General features: G+C 36.6%; 2 pseudogenes; one reads left to right on the plus strand and one right to left on the minus strand.

The window, feature by feature from the left end:
* Positions 1-504: 504 nt before the first annotated feature.
* On the minus strand, positions 505-1,851 carry LOC124841125 (pentatricopeptide repeat-containing protein At2g02980, chloroplastic pseudogene; annotated as a pseudogene).
* A 2,123-nt stretch (positions 1,852-3,974) lies between these two features.
* On the plus strand, positions 3,975-7,167 carry LOC148198958 (uncharacterized; annotated as a pseudogene).
* The last annotated feature ends 5,804 nt before the right edge of the window (positions 7,168-12,971 follow it).

The following is a 12,971-nucleotide window of genomic DNA, read 5'->3' on the forward strand; positions in this document are numbered from 1 at the left end:
ACAAGCTTGCTCAATATGTCAAGGAAACTTAGTAGCAATTCAGGATGAAAATTCAAAACAAAAGAAGTGAAAGAAGATTGCTGCAGCTAAGGAAAAGGTAATAGAAAACAAGGTGTTATGAGCTCTTTGTATATGGATTATCCTTGCTTTTACAGAGTGTTCCTAATAGTTCTGTGTGCATGATATGTACATATGTTGTTTCTTCTCATCTTTAAATTTTGGTTAAAATATACGTTTTAAAATATATTATTAATCGAATTAAAATTACCTGAAGTATATAATATCTTAATCTCGAAGACTAACACTGTCTTAACAAAACAGAGTTGAAAACAGTGTCTTAACAGTGAGGGCTTCCCCGTGCAGTTACCTGTTTAGCTGTAAGCAATTAACAATTCAATGAACAGATGACGAACTTAGAAAGATGGTCCTAAAAACCATTACCTCTATGTTCTAAAACTTATAATGAAGCTTCTCTCAAAGCTCAAGATACAATGAATATCAATTTTACACCTCTACCCAACTACAACCAGGAATTTTCTCCAACCCTTTCTGTTTCATGGCTAACCTAATGTTATTGGCATCCTGGAAGGAAGCAAATGTAGAAAAAACATTTGCAGTGAGCACATAGTTAGCTCCCAATTCGGACTCCAGTTTAGACAGAAGATCAGCATCCAAACTAGGAATCCACCCGTGATTCCTGCAAGCCGCCAGAAAACTCCTCAGTATAACACCATTCGGCTCCATAGGCATGCCCTTGATAATATCATATGCCTCTTCAATCAAGCCAGATCTTCCTAGCAAGTCAACCATGCATCCATAGTGTTCAACACTCGGTTTTATGCCATACATTCTCACCATCCGATCAAAATACCTTCTTCCCTCACAAACGAGTCCAGCGTGGCTGCAGGCCGAGAGAATCACAGCAAAAGCCAAACTATCTGGTTGCAGTCCCATATCCTCCATATGGTTAAACAAAGAGATAACATCTTTATGTCTCCCATGATCAGCAAGAACGGACATCATGACAGTGAAGGACTGCAAATTCTTGCCATCCATTGAATTGAAAACGACAACGGCCTCATTAATTTTTCCACATTTACCATACATGTCAAACAAAGCTGTTCCCAATGCAACATCCATGTCAATGTGACTCATTATAAGGTAAGAATGAATGGACTGACCAGCACGGACATCAAGCATTTTAGTACAAGCAGAAAGCAAGCTAACCAATGTGACAGAGTTTGGCTTTTCATTCGTTTGCCCCATCTGATGAAAGACACGAAAAGCATCCAAAGGGGAGTTGGAGGCCACGTAAGCGGCAATCATGGAGCTCCAGGTCACAACATCTTTAACAGTCATTTCTTCAAACACCTTGCGCGCTGACCTTACAGCATGGCAATCAGCATACATGTTTAAAAGGGCATTACACACATAGGGATCGGAGCAGAATCCAGTCTTGAAGGTGAGAGAATGGAGGGTCCGACCGAGGGGGAGGCAGGAAGAGCGAGCGCAGGCTTTGAGGAGAAAAGGGTAAGTGAAGCAGTCCGGGTTAAGGGTTGAGGTTTGGAGGAGGCGGAAGAGGGAGAATGAGTAGTGGGGGTTGGGGATGGAGGCGAAGGCTCTGATGAGGGTGTTCCAGGCGAAGAGGGGTGGAAGGGTGGGGAGGGAGTGGAAGAATGTGGTGGCAAAGGGGAGGGAGATGGCGGAGGCTGATAAGAGGAGTTGGGAGATGAAAAGAGGGTGGTGGTCCAGGGAGGTTTTGAGGAAGAGGGAGTGAAGTTGGAGGAGATGAGTAAGGGTTTTGGAACGCCTGACGAGGGTGATGGCGTTTTCCCATACCCGCCCTCCCATCTATTTCACCTTCTTATTGTTGGAATTACAAGTTTTACTCTTTATTTATTTGTATTTATTTTTATCATTTAATTTATAAATTAGAAAATTAACACTATAATTATATTATAAGGTATCTATTACATGAAAACATTAGAAAGAATTAAATTCAATTTAACATGCAGATGTCTAACCCTAAATAGAAAGGAACCTTGTTAGAACGAGAGAATTGTTTACCGTGTTTTCTATACTCTAACCCCATTAATTAGTTCTGACATGAACATATTTTTTTTCTTCTTTTTTTATTAGAGAAAATTGAAGAAAGTAGTGGCATGGTGAGAGCACTAGTACAATATTTGCTTTTAAACTCGCATAATATACTTCATTTTACATTAAATGGCTGCCTATCAAAACGCAGTGACAAATTTATAATTAAGACGACCTTATAGGCCTTGGTTGCATGCATAACCGAAGCATTACGGTAAGTTCTAATATTAGAAAAGGTTACGGAATTTTGTGCATTTCTTTTTGGAGTGAACACTGTTTAAATGGTGAATGGGGCGGTTTATGTTATGGAACCAGAAAGCTAAAACTGTTATCGATTGTTGTGTTTATTATTATGGATTGGATGGAAGAGAGTAGAACACAAGGTTTGTAAATAATAAGGAATTATTCATGAATCAGTTTTTAAAATTATTTTGGAAACATAAGCAGATCAATTTTCTTGTAAATTATGCAAATGTACTTATTCAAAGGAATTCTGGAATAATATGGAAAGTGATACTCAAAATAAATGACCTTCTGGCAAATGAAGTTTTGGTTCAAAATTGTGTTGTATGAATCTAAGCTAACATTACCTAAACCCTTTGCTCACACTATAGGAAGACTTTTATCCGTTCAGTAGGAAAAGATGACAACATTGTTGGATATAGGGTATTCAGTTAGCTGGATAAATTAATCAAGTTGTTAATAGTATGTAATTGGCAAAATCAATCCTCCATCGTTTAACTTTGAACAAATTTAAGATGAGATAAGTAAGGCACTAAAATTACTTTTAAACAATATAACCCTTTATTTAATCTAAATTAAATTACTATATTTGTTGTGTGTCTAATAATAGATGCATTAAAGAAAAAAGATTGGTGAACATCTTATTTGTTCTAAACATCTAGAGAGAATTAGCAATGAAGAAAAAAAAAGATAATTCATAAACATGACTAACAAATAATGAAATGATAAAAAAAAGGGTTAAATATGTTTTTAGTCCCTAAACTATTGGGCGTTTCTGGTTTTCGTCCCTCTTTCAAAATAAGGTACAATTTGGTCCTCATTCTTTTCGAAACGTTCGTTTTAGTCCTCGGAATTTTGGTTTTAGTCCTCGTTTTGTTGACTAAATGAGGACCAAATTTTTAACGGTGTTAGTTTTTGAGGACTAAAACGAACGTTTTGAAACGAATGAGGACCAAATTGTACCTTATTTTGAAAGAGGGACGAAAACCAGAAACGACCAATAGTTTAGGGACTAAAAACATATTTAACCCAAAACAAAATCAAGTATGTTAATAAGTTCTTATAATTATCGATTTATTATTCTCATTTGTTGTTTGCTTCAATATATTGTTTGTTTGAATATATTGCATGCTTGTATATGTAATTATTTGTTTGCCTTAGTTTCCCGTTTGAGATACAATACAAAAATTATTTACTATCTCCAGATTTTTTGAACAAACGTACTTTTTACAAATGAATAGAGGAGATGATAATAATAATTTACAAGTTTTGAATCTTCAACTGTCCAGTTGGACAGTTTAAGAAGAGTAATAATTTTTTTATAGTTTATTATAACATATCAATTTTAATATACATGTCTTAAATTTCATGAAAATTTGCCGTTGTGTTTTGTATTGATCTTCGGGTGCATATTTGATTGTGTTTTATAATCACTTTCATTTCGTGTAACCTGAAGACCAATGTGAAATGTTGGAAAAATTTCGTGAAATTTAAGATAGGTTGTTTAAAATTGATATGTTTAATAAACTAAAAAAAGTAATCTTCTTGAATGGGATATGGTCACACCTTGAATACAAACAAGATCAAAGTGATCGTTCAAGATTATTGAAATTATGTAAACAATTTCAGTAAACATGCGTACAGATCGAGGATGGATTAATTTACCATGCATCAGCACTGAGTACGATAGAGGGATAAAAGAATTTATAGAGTTTGCGCAACGTAATGCGAGTACAAGTAGTGATGATGAAGTCAAGTTCAGATGTCCCTGTGTGAACTGTTTGAATGGGAGGAAGTTGAACGCAACTGATATTAGGGAACATCTTATATGTGATGGTTTCATACGAAGTTATACAACATGGATATGGCACGGCGAATTAATAGACTTTCCAACTGTCTCTCCAATTGAAAATGTATATGATTCCACCATGGATATGGAAGATCGACCAAAAGAAGACAACTTAGAGGACATGATCTGCGATGTTGGCGCAAAAGCTTTTGCCCAAGCGCATGTGTATGAAACGATGTCTACTGATGCAGAGACTCCTTTGTATGCCGGTTCAACTAAGTTCACACAGTTATCAGCGGTGTTAAGGCTCATGAATTTAAAGGCGACCAATGGATGGACCAATAAGAGTTTTATAGAATTGTTCTCGTTGTTGAATGAAATGTTGCCAGATGGAAATACATTACCCACTCGTAATTATGATGCCAAAAAAATTATTTGTCCGATGGGTATGGAGTTTAAACGGATACATGCATGTCTGAATGATTGCATATTATATAGGAATGAGAATGGAGTTTTAATAAAGTGTAAAAAATGTGGGTTATCACGATACAAGTCAAGAAACAACAGTGAAGATAGTGGTCACATAAAAAAGAATGGTTTTGCTTTGAAAGTAGTTTGATACCTTCCACTCATGGCTAGACTTAAGTGTTTGTTTGTGAATCCCAAAGACGCTAAAAACCTAAGATGACATGCAGACGAGAGAACAACAGATGGGATGCTTCGTCATCCAGCTGATTGAAAGCAATGGAAAAATATTGATCAAGAATTCCCTCATACTGGTAGAAATCTTAGGTTTGGCTTAGCTACTAATGCTATGAACCCATTTGGTAATTTAAGTACCAATCACAGCTGTTGGCCCGTTATACTGGTAATTTACAATTTATCTCCTGGATTGTGCATGAAAAGAAAGTACATGATGTTGTTAATGTTGATATCTGGTCCAAAGCAGCCTGAAAATGACATAGATGTTTGTCTCCGGCCACTAGTTGAAGACTTGAAGTTGTTGTGGGTTGATGGGGTTGAAATAATTGATGCCTTTGGTTCAGAAACTTTCATGATGCATGCCATGTTATTTTGCACCATTAATGACTTCCCAGCTTACGGTAATTTGTCAGGGTACAGTGTGAAGGGTCATAAAGCATGTCCTATATGTGAAGAAAACACTGCAGCTCATCAATTAAAACACGGAAGGAAGACAGTGTATATGCGTCATCGACAATTTTTACAATCTAATCATCCATATCGAAGGTTAAAGAAAGCATTCAGTGGAGAACAAGAGAAAGACAATGCATCATGAGTTACTGGACTTGAAGTTCTTGAAAAAGTTAATAGAGTACATCATGTATTTGGGAAAATGTCCAAGAAGTCTTATGTAACTACCCCTTGGAAGAAGAAATCAATATTCTTTGATCTTCCATATTGGTCAAAGTTAGATGTTAAACATTACATAGATGTCATGCATGTAGAGAAGAATGTTTGTGATAACTTGATTGGTGCACTACTAAACATCCAGGGAAAAACAAAAGATGGAGTGAATGCGCGTTTGAATTTGATTGATATGAAGATCCGAGAAGAGTTGGCACCAAGAGAGATTGGAAAACATACTTATTTGCCCCCGGCATGTTACACAATGTCCAGACAAGAGAACATAAGTTTTTGTCTTTGTTTAAAGAGTATCAAGGTACCACAAGGATACTCTTCAAATATCAAGAGCTTAGTGTCAATGCAGGACTTAAAGCTTGTTGGACTCAAGTCTCATGATTGCCACGTCTTAATGCAACAATTGTTACCGGTGGCAATTCGTGGAATTTTGCCCAAAAAAGTTAGGCAGACCATAACTCGATTGTGCTCATTTTTCTCGTCAATTTGTAGTAAAGTTATTGATCCTACAAAGTTAGATGAACTTCAAAGCGAAATTATCATCATCTTGTGTTAGCTAGAAATGTTTTTCCCTCCATCCTTTTTCGACATCATGGTGCATTTACTTGTTCATTTGGTCAGAGAAATAAAGTTGTGTGGACCAGTATACTTAAGATGGATGTACCCTATTGAGCGTTATATGAAGATTTTGAAAGTGTACGTCAAAAATCAATATCGTCCAAAAGGTTCAATGATTTAAAGATATATTGCTGAAGAAAGTATCGAGTTTTACTCTGATTATATGACTAAGGCAAATCCGATAGGAGTCCCTCGGACATCATGCTTGAATAGATATTCTACAAGTAAAAGAATACGAGGTGTGAATCTGGTGACGAAAAGTCATGAAGAATTGATGCAAGCACATATGTACATATTAAACCACACATATGAAGTGATCCCATTTTTGGAAGCACACAAAGTCGTTGTAAAGGACAAGTATCCAAGACAATCAGAGAAATGGCAGTTGATGGAGCATAACAAAACATTCTTGTGTTGGTTCAAACATGAAGTTTTGAAAGAATCACGGTCTTCTGAGACTTTGTTGTGGCTAGCAAATGGTTTGAAGTTTGTTGTTGTGTACATGCTATGAAATTAATAATTGCACATTCTATACAAAAACTTTGGATGATAAAAGCACAATACAAAATTGTGGCGTCAATCCAGAAGCTGAGTCGTTACAATTTTTCACATCCAAAGATCAAAATCCTGTAATTGGATCCATGAAATATTATGGTAGAATTGAAGAGATATGGGAGGTTGATTACACTAAGTTTTCCGTTGCACTCTTCAAATGTAAGTAGGTCGACAATAAGAGTGGTGTCAAAATAGATGAATCTGGTATGACACCTGTTGATTTTCGAAAGGTTGGTTATAGAGACGAACCGTTTATCATGGCATATCAAGCAAGTCAGATTTTTTATGTCAAAGATCCTGCGTCTGATCATTGGTTTGTTGCTCTTCAAGGAAAAAGACAAATTGAAGACAAAGAAGAGAATCTAAGTAATCTAGATATTGCTGACAACCATCCATTTAAAACGACAATAAATTTGGATGACGACCCTCTAATTGATGATATACAAACAATTCGGGAAGATCACAATGAGGGAATATACATATGACCAATCCATATGATTATGTATGAATTTCATGTTTGTGTAAATATTTATGGCTTTTGTTAAATAATATATGTTATTTTATAAGTGTTTTATTAATCTTTCATATTATTTATTGTGACAGATATATGGCTGAGTCACCTCATTCGTCAGGCGATGAAGTCCCCACCACTTCTAGATGGACGAGAGGAGCGACGAGGTTACGACAACTTATACTTAGAAGAAATTCAAGTGAGAGGACACCTGTCATTATTGACGTGGTCACTAGAGTTGCATCTGGCCCAAATGCAGATGTATTTAGGTCTTACCTTGGAGTACTAGCACGTGATCATATCTCTATACTTACTCCATCCTTTGACCATGTATCTGAGGCTGATCGAAATCTCATCTGGCAAGATCTATTGGTAAGTTAAACAATATTGCTCCAAATTCTAGATTCATTATATTGATAAATTTGTATTGATATAAGGTTATTACTTTCTTTGTTGCAGATGACATTCGATATGCCAAATGTCGAAAGCTTAAGGAATAGGTGTTTATCAGCAATTCTAGAAAGATTTCGAGGGTTGAAGACAAAAATTGACGTCCAGATATATATTTGGACCAAAAAGTAATGAAAATCCATGTTTCAAATATTCAGCAATTGACGAAGAAACATGGCGTCAGTTTGTAGAGCTTCGTTCATCCGAGACGTGGCAAGTTAGTGTAGGTAAAATCATTCAATTTATCATACACTATTCTTTTTTATGACAATTGTTTCATTTTGTCACAGGAAAACAGGTCAAAAGCACAAGGAATAAGTGCTCAGAATAAAAATCCACACCTACTGTCTCGTGGTGGATATAGGAAGCTTGAGGAAAAAATAATGAAGTATAAGTCAGATAGTAGACTTCCACTTTCTAAGGGTGGTGACCCTCCTCCTCCTTCACCACCATCTCAGCATGAGAAGTGGAAGTTAGCCCGTATAAGACCATCGGGCTCCTACACTTCCGACTCTGCCAGAGAGATATCTGAAAGAATTGTAAGATGTCATTTCTCATATTTTTACAACATTTTTGTTATATATATTACATAGATCTTTCAAATGATTATGAAGTTTTGTTATGTTACACAGAGCTCCCAAGGTCAATTCACACAAGAAGGTTGTCAGGATATTCTTGTGATGTAATGCATAATTAATTGTTGGGGATACAAGACATTGTGAACTAGTAATTAAGAGTATACTTTCTTCACCGAGACATCGGGTTTAAGGTAAATTAGAAAGTGTCATTAACATTAATGAAGAAGATGAATTCATAAATACATGAGAGTGGATAGGATAAGTCAGAAACCTCAACAACATAATCATTCCATATTTTATATCAATCACCTGTGCATTCCTCAAGTCAATTGATCAACACTTGCATTCATATTTATTTTGTGCAGTATAAACACCATGAATTTGTTTACAAGTCTAAATTAATCAAGAAACCACAAGAATGTTCAAGCCGTGAGTCTCTAGGGAAACGATACTTGGTCTTACCATTTATTATTACTTGATACGATTCGGTACAGTTGCCGAATTGTTAACAGTCACCTCATCTAACCGTTCGGTCAATAAGAAATCAGACCATTCGGCTCACAATGCTCTGTAGGCTCAGGAACTGATGAGTTGCAGTCTTTATAAGACCGTTCGGTCTTGCACTCCCAGACTGCTCGATCATTCATTCTCAGACAACAGTGGTCTGTCATTCGTTCTCTCACCATTCGGTGCAACACTGCTCAGACCATTCGGTTCTATAGTGCTCGTTCATTTGGTGCAGGCTTACAACAGGTCGTTCGGTATTGAAATTGGCAGACCGTTCGGTCACGACTTCGTCAGATCGCTCGGTCAAGACATTTGTCAGACCGCTCGGTCAAATAGTCTTTAACCATTCGGTTCTGTACAATATGTTCAGACCCTTTTTCTCAACCTTCTAACAGTGACTGTCCTGCAAATAGTAATTGAAATAATAAAGCCCAAATAATTCAAATCAATTAAAATAAGAATTAGTCTTGAAATTAAGCCCAAATAGTGAAAATGAGATAAAAATGGATAATTAAACACACTTCACTAATAAAATATGGTGCGGAAAGCTAAGTGTATAATGAATAATGGTGACTCATCAAAATAAACCACACTTAGTCTTTTGCACTCCTAGGAAAAATCAAGACGCGGAACAAGGAACCATTCTAAACACATCAAGAGTGTGACACAACATCCAGACACAGAAACAAAAAAGACACACAAGACACAAAACAAAATTACACAATCCTCAATGATTTTGGAAAAAGAAAAGGAGTAGACAACATCCTTCAAACAAATAATCAGAGAATGCTACTCATAGAAATCATCCAAGCAAGTCCAGAACATGGAAAAATGATCAATCCGCTCAAGAGGTGAATCAAAAGTAACAAAACCTAACAGATGCACTATCATTGTTTCTCTCAAGTGTCTAATGTAAGCAACGTCAACTCAATGCACTCAAGAAAGCAACCAACAAATAGACTTGGCAAGCCTCTAATATCAACACTTATAAAACATATGCATGTCCAAATCAAAAGGTCTTTTATGGATGAAATTGGGCCAAGGACAAGGGAGAATAAAATATGGATAAGTAGCTACGAACCAAAAAGAATAGAGGAGCAATAGGGAACAAGTGAAAATACAATGAAATCACACCCAAAACCTCTAATTCAATCCTCTTCTTGACTCCATTATTCAAAATTTTTTATTTTTCTCATTGTTTTTTCATTTCTCATCTTGTCTCTTTTCTTTTCTCTTTATTTAGGACACAACTGTAAGAAACAAGATACACAACATATTTACAAGAAAAAAACAAGAAGAGGAACCAACTAGTCAATTCATCAGAATCCCCCGGGAGACCACACTTGTTCCCAAAACACTTCCAAAGCTCCAAAATTCCTTAAGGTTAAGGTGATCATGGTTTTCCACTTAGGGCTAGTGTATGAGCTTCAAAACAAAGGAAAGGGGGAAAGCATAGGCTCAAAGGGGTTATCAAAGGATCAAAACGAGGTAAGCTTATTTGGCTAGAGAGGCTCAAGAACAAAATTTCCTTTATCACTTCTAAACATGCATATCCATCAAGATTTATCAAATTTGATGGGTTCTCGTGGCCCATACAAATTTGATGTGCAATAAGAATGCAGTATAATACTAGGAAGTGATTCCTAGGTCGTCTCTCAAGGACCAAATGTGGTCTGAGACTTAGGTCAAACACGCAGTGGGGGGGGGGGGGTTCAAAGTGTTTTTTAATGCAATTTAACTTGAACTTAAAGCACGAAATTAAACATAAATAACAAAACTGAAAGCATGGAAATAAATGTGGAAAACAGTAAAGACTGAACGGTTCTTCACAAGGCCGAACAATTCTATTAACCAGGCTGATCAGCTCTAACAACAAGGGTGTTGAAGACCGATCGGTTCTGGTCACAGATCGAACGGTCCTGGAGAGGAGACCGATCGGTGTTAAAGCAGTAAGCGAATGGAAATGCAAATGGAAAACTAAGTGCTGCCGAACGATATTAAGTAAACAAGCTAAGAACCGATTGGTCTAAATGCACTGACCGATTGGTATCAATGCAGTTGCACTGAAAGTAAACGTGCAGAAACAAAAACGCAACTGGTACGAAGTTGTAGAAACAAAAACGCTGGAACAGTAAACGCGCTGGCAGAAATGAAATTGCAGTGAATTAAAATGCACCAATTGAACTTAAGCGTAGAACGCAAATCCAAAAATAGAAACGCAAAACGTGAATGGAAACAACGATTGAAAACGAGCATGAACAATAAACAAGAAACCAGAACGCATAACAGTAAAAACAAAGAAGATGAACAGTAAAATGCAGTGAACGTAAATGAACAAGAAACTTGAGTGCAACAAAAAATTCAACCATGGAATTGTAAAGAGAATGAGTTCAATACATGAAATGTAAAGAAAGCCAAAACCTAAACCTCCCCTAAGGGGGAGGAAGAAGAAGACGCTCCCAAGAAAAATGTGAGTGGCGACTGGAGACTTGGAAAGTGAAAGTGATTTTAGGGTATATAAACCCCAAATTAAAAAATTGCCTTTCCAATGGGCTTGTCCTACAAAATGACCTAAAATTGGGCCCAAAGTCCTAAGGTTTGACCCATTGACATTCTAAAACGAAATTAAACTCTAACACTGACGTGGCCACCCTCTTGAAGTCCCAGAATGTGCTTCCAACACTACTGCTGAGTTCTTCTGGTCATCTCATCTGACCGATCGGTCTTGAAAGGCTCACACCGTTCGGTCAGCAATGCTCCCCTGGTTTGCTCACTGGTGTGCGGTGTAGTCTCTACGAGATCGTTCGGTCATGCAACACTGTTGAGACCGTTCGGTTCTGTCATTGTGCTCAGCCATTAAGTGCAAGCTTTCATAGACTGTTCGGTGTGGGCTTTAACAGACTGTTCGATCAAGTCTTCAACAAACCGTTCGTTCAAGTCTTCAGCAGACCATTCGATCAAGGCTTCAACAGGCCGTTCAGTTCTGTATAATATGTTCAGACCCTTTTCTCAACCTTCTAACAGTGACTATCCTACAAATAGTATTTGAAATAATTAAGCCCAAATAATTCAAATTAATTAAAATAATAATTAGTCTTGAAATTAAGCCCAAATAGTGAAAATGCAACAATAAATTAGAATTAAGCACAATTCACTAACAAAGTATGATGTAGAAAGCTAAGTGTATAGTGAAAAATTGCTTTCAAAATCTTCATATAACGCTCAATATGATACATCCATCTTAAGTGTACTGATCCGCACACTAACCAAATGAACAAGTAAATGTACCATCATGTCAAAAGAAGATGGAGGGAAAAACATCTCTAGTTGACACAAGATGATAACAATCTCGCCTTGAAGTTCATCTAACTTTGTAGGATCGATGACTTTACAACAAATTGACGAGAAAAATGAACACAACTTATTTATGGTCTGCCTAACCTTTTTGGGCAAAATTCCACGAATAGCCACCGATAACAACTGTTGCATTAAGACGTGACAATCGTGAGACTTCATGCCAACAAGCTTTAAGTCTTGCATCGACACTAAACTCTTGATATTTGAAGAGTATCCTTGTGGTACCTTGGTACTCTTTAAACAAAGGCAAAAACTTATCTTCTCTTGTCTGGAAAAATTGTAACATACAGAGCGCAAATAAGTATGTTTACCAATCTTCCTGGGTGCCAACTCTTCTCGGATTTTCATGTCAACCAGATCCAAACGAGCATTCACTCCATCTTTTGTCTTTTCCTAAATGTTGAGCAGTGTACCAATCAAGCTATCACACACATTCTTCTCTACATGCATCCCATTTATGCAATGTCTAACATCTAACTTTGACTAGTATGGAAGATCAAAGAATATTGTTTGCTTCTTCCAAGGGGTCGTTAGAGATGACTTCTTGGAAATTTTCCCAAATACATGATGTATTTTATTAACTTTTTCAAGGATTTGAAGACCAATAAGTGGATTTGGTTCTTCGTCCCTCTCTTGATATCCATTGAATGCTTTTTTTAACCTTTGATATGGATGATTACATTTTAAAAATCTCCGATGACGTAGATATATCGTCTTCCTTCCGTGTTTCAATTGCTCAGTTGTAGTGTTTTCTTCACATATAGGACATGCTTTATGACCCTTGACACTGTATCTTGAAAAATTACCATAAGCTGGGAAGTCAATAATGGTGCAAAATAACATTACACGCACCACAAAAGTTTCAGAAGCGAAGGCATCAAATATT

Source organism: Vigna umbellata, chromosome 4, assembly GCF_029865625.1.
Source record: "Vigna umbellata cultivar VRB3 chromosome 4, Vumbellata_1.0, whole genome shotgun sequence".
Classification (NCBI taxonomy): Eukaryota; Viridiplantae; Streptophyta; class Magnoliopsida; order Fabales; family Fabaceae; genus Vigna; species Vigna umbellata.